General features: G+C 38.0%; 1 pseudogene; it reads right to left on the bottom strand.

Annotated features, from left to right (window-relative positions):
• Nucleotides 1-2147: 2147 nt before the first annotated feature.
• Nucleotides 2148-3311, bottom strand: LOC127197653 (ATP-sensitive inward rectifier potassium channel 1-like; annotated as a pseudogene).
• Between the last annotated feature and the right edge of the window lie 3096 nt (nt 3312-6407).

Here is a 6407-nt window from a genome sequence, read left to right on the forward strand (position 1 = left end):
AGGCAATACAGGATTCATTTAGGCATATCATATCTAAATCATAACCAACTGTAAGGAGTTCCTATTTTCCATGGTTTACCCAGCCATATAAACCATATAAATTATGCACTTTCCAGAATTACCTCTTGTTCTACCATATTTTAATGTGATTTTTTTAAATAGCCATGTCATTTTTAGAACACCTTTCATCTGTTCATTACAACTTGGATAGCCTTCTCCTTTTTGCCCATGCATTTTCATAAATTTATTAATCACATACTAAAAATATTTTGATTTTTGAGCAGCTTTGAATTCCACTTCTTTTCAAGATGCATTCAGAATAAGACAGATATGGAAATGAACAAACAAGAGATTCACCTTAAACCTTTCCTTCAAAGTAAATTCTCCTGCTAAATTGTTCCCTTTAGAAGATGTGGGATGGCCCTCAGAGACAAGAAAACAGCAGCATTCTGACTATCGCTCACTTCCTCCTCCTTTGTACCTTGAATTTCAGTTCAAGCATTAGGAAGAGAAAAACAAGAGCCATTCACTATTAGTAAAACACACATTCCAAGCTGACGAATTTTACAGTCCTCAGAACCATCCTGAAAGCCCTAGGAATAAAACGTCTTTTAACAGACCTGTAGCCCCATAACCATCCATTAAATATTAAAATATCAGCATGGGGTGTGTATTAGTGTGTGTGTGTGTATGTGTGTGTGTGTGTGTGTGTGTGTGTGTGTGTGTGAAAATGATAGGATATGAGAGATATTGATTTGCATTCAGAATTTTAGACACACCAAGATAGGGAAGATATTTTCTTCAAGCTTTCCAAATATAAACAGCCAAATTATTAAGAGTGTAATATTTGTATAATTCCTGATTATTTTGTGGTTCTTCTTGCTGTAGGTAGTTTATTGTATATATGTACAATAATATAAATGTATATTTAAAATCTATTTTTTGCTACATTTGAGGCTATGAAAGACATTTCCCCATTCAAATCGTAAAGTTCATGTATCCATTACCAGTAAAACATTACTCAAGACTTATTAATCTAAAAAGAGTTGGCATAAGATTTCTTCCTCTGTCATTATCTTATTTTTTTTAAATTTTATGTGTATTATGCTTTATTTGGATGTGTATCTGTGCACCTAGTGCTCACAGAAACCAGAAAAGAACATCAGATGCCCTGAACCTGGAGATATAGATGGTTGTGAAATTCATTGTTGGTGTCAGGAATCAAACTTAGGTTCTCTGGAAGAGCAGCCATAATAATTTAAGCAACTCAGATTTCTCCCCAGTCCCATTCACCTTATTTTTAAAAGCAGTCTCTCATTGAACCTGGACCTCACCGATTCAGCTGGCCAGCAAGCCCTAGACAACACCCTTTCTCTAACTCCCCAGTGGTAGGATGCCAAGCTACCATGCACTAGGATGCCAAGCTTTTTATGTGGTTGTTGGACATCCAAACCCAGGTATTCATTCTTGTATAACAAGAACTTTACAAACTGAGCAGTTTCTCCAGTCTCCTCCCCAACACTTCCAACTGAAACATTCTTCTTTGCAGGAGGATTCTCATTTAGGGTCTAAAGATTGGACTTGGCTTCCATTTAATGTACGATAGAAGATCATTCAGGCAAGATTCTATATGGGCTTCAGCATCTGGGTAAGTCATAGAACTTGTCAGGGACAAGTTCTGTACCTTGGGTTCAGAGAGGTATAGTCACTAGATGCTACCTAACCCCTTCTGAAACATGAACCTAATCTCAGACAAAGGCTTCAAAATCAAGAGCTTGAGAAAGTTAGACACTGAAGTGACAGTCTCTTATTGCCAGTGATCAGTTGGCTCACTCCTCAATGAAGGAGACAGAGTTTTCCTTAAGAAAAGTCTATTTTAAGATAAAAGTGGCATCCTTCTGCTTCATAGAATCAAACAGGAAACTATGGCTAGTTCCTGAAACTATCCAAAGCACTTAACTTCTTCCTGGAGTTTCTTAGAACCATCTCCATTGCCTGTTCATGCAAACTTAGATGACTTTGTTTCTATCAAGACTGTGTGAGCTCACACAGTCATAGTGGAGATTCCAAGTGAGCTCCTATGGCTTCCACATCCTACATTTATTCATTTGTATTTATCATATGCTTACTACTGTAGCCTTACAGAGTCATGTGTCTTGTAGAGTCATAGCCATGGGATTAGAGGGTGACTGTGCTGCAGGTGGAAAAGCAATTGCTATGTCATTGGTTTCATCAGCTTCTGAGAAGACAAAGTTAGGATTGTCATAGCCTTTCTTCATTCTGCCTCTGGCATCCATCTCATTATACAGGCATATGGTGCAGTGAGTGGTCTCCACTTCCACAGTCTTACTAGAGTTGTGGAAATCCGCCCACTTCCCTTCCTTGGTCTTGTATACTATGGGAAAAACCAGTAGTGCCATAGCACCTCCTCTGGGATGTAAGATGTACGGACCTGGCAGGTTGACTGGTGGATTCCGGTATGTCATCTAAAAAGACAACTAATTCAAAGCCCTACTGGGGAAGCATTTCTGCTGCCATGTAGAAGAAAAGGGTGTTGTAGTCAATGACATGGTAGATTGTGAGTCAGGAGATGAAGAACAAGTTTTCATTGCCAGCATCTACTACAAAGCTGATATTGCTCTTATCCAAAATAATGGTCTCTCCTCCAGGAGCGATGGTAGTTTTCAGAAGCTTGCCTTATTTATATGTGAATGCCAATGAGAAGGCTCTTCTTAAGATTCACCATGTGAATGAGGAGGCAGTACTTTCCACCATGCCTGCTGATCACCACATTCTTGCTGAATGTATTGGTCTTAGCATATTTTTTGTTCTAGAGATCTTGGCTAAAATGGCACCACACATGAAAGAATTGATGATCACTCCAACAATTGACTGGAAGAAAAGTAGGAAAATGGCAGTGGCACATTGTTCCATCACAAACCTGAATTTGTAACCTATGGTCACTTGCGTCTCCAGAGAAAACAGAAAAGCTGGCATCATGTCATTTATGTCTTCACACAAGGAGCATGACTGCCAGGTGGGTAGAATTCTGGGAGGTCTTTATGAACATACCACAGAAAAATGAAGAGGAACCAACATGCTAAGAAGGCAGTGATGAACACAGTCATTTTCTACCTCCATGTGAGGTCAAATACAGTTGTCCAGATGTCCACAAAGAAAATAAACCTTGGCTGTATATTGATATTGCCAAACTCAATGCTATACCTTCCATCTTTGGAGACCAGCCTTACCCCTTGCCAAGAACACCTAAAAATGTGAGTGGCAAACCATTTCTGCAGATGTTTGAACATCCTTCTGTCAGTGCCCAGATCTTACAAAGTCCTGCCAGTCTTGAAGGAAGAGAAGGAAAGGGAGGAACAGACCCAGGGGCATCATTATCTGCACTGCCTTTCAATCTAGAATCCTGTGACCATGTCATGGGTGTACTTCATGGTGCTTCCACACGGAGAGAACGAAAATCCAATGAAACCAGAGAGAAACTCCAATAGATGTCCCCGGAAACTGATTCTGCTCCGTTTGCGTCCCCACCATTACATCACATGGATTTGAAAGAGACCAATTTGGATATCCTTTAAAGGTAACTTGGATACCCTCATTTTTTTTCTGGTGTCAAAATGTTTAGCCTAAAGTTATAGCCTTTTAAGATACTACATTAACTTAGGAGACGTTATTGATATGGAAAAGCATCCTTGTTTCACGAGGGGACAGATGGTACATTGTCTCATGCTGAGTCCAAACAAATCCTTTAAAAAGATCGTATAAGTAATTTTTTCCTGTTGCCTCCGTGTCATGCCCTTTTTCCTTCAATTACCATGACAACATACTTCCAATCAGCAAAAGGAAGAGGTGAATTCTGGTAATTGTCATTTTATGTTCTTTTTGATGGTTGGTGAGGACATACCTGCCAACCTTGGGGTTATTTTAGCATCTTGATATTATGGCAGTACAAACAATTCTACCAAAGAATTATAGGCAAGGGAAAGGTCTTCTGAGAAATGTCTGTGTGTATTGTGCGCTTATGTGCATGTGCACACATTGTTTTACATTGGAGGTTGGGCTTAAATCACAGAGTTTTTGTTGTGTCTTTGTACCCTACTCTCATGTTGGTTGCTTGATATACCAGAATCCCAAGGGATATAGTTTATATAAATTTTACTTTTTAATACTCCCATCAAGTTTGCAAATAAGAAGCAGTAGAGTTCTCAGAAAAAAAAAAAGGCTAGCTCAGGGACAAAACCAAACTTCTCAGGACCCATATATAAATTTCTTATGAGCTAGACTTGATTTATCATGTTTCCAATTATCTGCATGTATAAACCAGGGTTTCAAACATGTTCAGTAGATGCAGACTGTTGAGCCTTGTCTTTGAAACAGTAGGGTAGGAAAAGCTCAATACAATGAATGTAGTCATTTTGCTAAAATTCTATTAACAAAAACAATTGGCTAATAGTATTTGATTGTTAGCACTTGCCTTTGCATTCTCAATGCCTTTACAAGCACAAGATCCTAAGTGAAGAAGAGATGACATTGGAACTATAAGAGTTGTTAAAACGTAATGTTCTAGGTCATTGGTCTCCTATGTGTGTGCCAGAGAGTAGGAGACACAGCTTTTTTGAGATGAATTTCTCTTCCTATGAAAGATCTAAACAATATACTCTGCCTTGCAGTTGTGGCAAAGAAAAAAGTTTAAATGCCAGGGAAATATTTTAGACTGCAAAATCACATGTAAATCTAGATAATTTTTTAAAGCTAGACAGAAATGCTTGCTTTAAAGAGGAATTGAGATGAATGAATTGTCTTGGTTATTTTTCACTTATGGAGAGAAAAGACAATGGATTACTCCATGCTGATCTGACCTACACCATTGAGGGTGATGGGTCTCTAAAAAATGACAATGAACAAAATGGATTTTCCACACATATAATCAGGTAGCATTTTATATATTATTGCTAAGTGTCAATGACAAAAAAACCCTGCAATTCTTCATAATGAAATAGTGTATAGAATTTATTAAAGTCAATAAGAGAAATAATATTATGAACTCATATAAGAAGCAAGTAATTATAAATCCTCAAAAACCCAGTTTTATACAAGTTTCCATTCAATACACATTTTAAGCTGTTTGAATTTGGGAAAGCATCAGTATGCATGCTTACTTCTCTCTTTCCTTTCAATACTTAGTCCTTCAGCTGTTACAGCTTTCTGAACACTGGAAGTATAATCCCTTTGTTTTTATTCTGTTTTGTAAAAGTTCTTTTGGAATAGTAAATATGAGCAGGTAGAAAAGTCAAAATTAGTTCTCAATGACCATGTGCTAGTGGATGAGTCCCTGCATTTGAAATAAAATCTCACTGAACAAAGAGTTTCTAAAATATTTTTCTGTGGCAGAGGCCTATTTTGTTGTCTCTATTTATTCATCTGACTGCTTTAATAAAGCAACACGGTTGTTGTCAGTCAGAGAAGGAGGACAACCAGCCATATGAACCGTAAGGACTGTCTATGCACTGGAATTGAGATTCAAGGCCTGGAAAGGAATGAAAGGATGGACAACATGGCCAAAGAGTAACAACCATAATTTGTTAGGGAATACATGAAAAGCACACTTTTCTAAATATTTGTTCTTTCAACATCAATCCTAATTTACCTCTGAGGATATAATCCCTGCAGTTGTTATGAGGTTAATAGTTGATTTTATAAATAGGACCATTAATCTGAATTTTATTTAGATCACTGGTATAATTATCTTTTAGTGTCTGGGTATTCATTTTATTCAAGAAAATCATTAGTAAAACCATTATCCTTCTGTCATTGTGATGAAATACCTCAGATAAACATCTTACAGAGAAGAATTGATTTTTAGTTCACGAAATATTTAAGCAGTGTCAGTTCCTGGTAAATTAACCCTGTTTGCTTTGGAGTCTGTAATGAGACAGCAAAGCATGATGGAGGAATAGTTATGCCCTGCCCCCAAAGTTCATTTATTTGCATGATTAGTCCCTTGTTGAATTGTTTGGAAAGGATTAGGAGGTGTGGCCTCACTGCAGTGGTATGGCCTTGATGGAGGAAATATATGACTGGCAGAAGTGGAGGTGTCAAAAGCACACAGAGGCTTGTCTCCCTTCCATCCCTCCTCTCCCTCTCCCCCATTCCCTTCCCTCTCTCCTCCCTCCCCATCTTCCTCTTGGCCTGGCTGTAGGTCATGACATAAGGCTCTCAACTACTGTACCAATGTGATGCCTATCTGCTTTCCCCCATGGTAATAATGGATTAACCCTCTAAAATTGTAAGCAAGCCCCCAACTTGCTTGGTCATAGTGTCTCTTGAGAGTATTAGAATAGGGCCTAAAATATCTTTGCTTTAGTCAGTATTGTAATTTATATTTTGAT

This window comes from Acomys russatus, chromosome 13, assembly GCF_903995435.1.
Source record: "Acomys russatus chromosome 13, mAcoRus1.1, whole genome shotgun sequence".
In the NCBI taxonomy this organism is placed as follows: domain Eukaryota; kingdom Metazoa; phylum Chordata; class Mammalia; order Rodentia; family Muridae; genus Acomys; species Acomys russatus.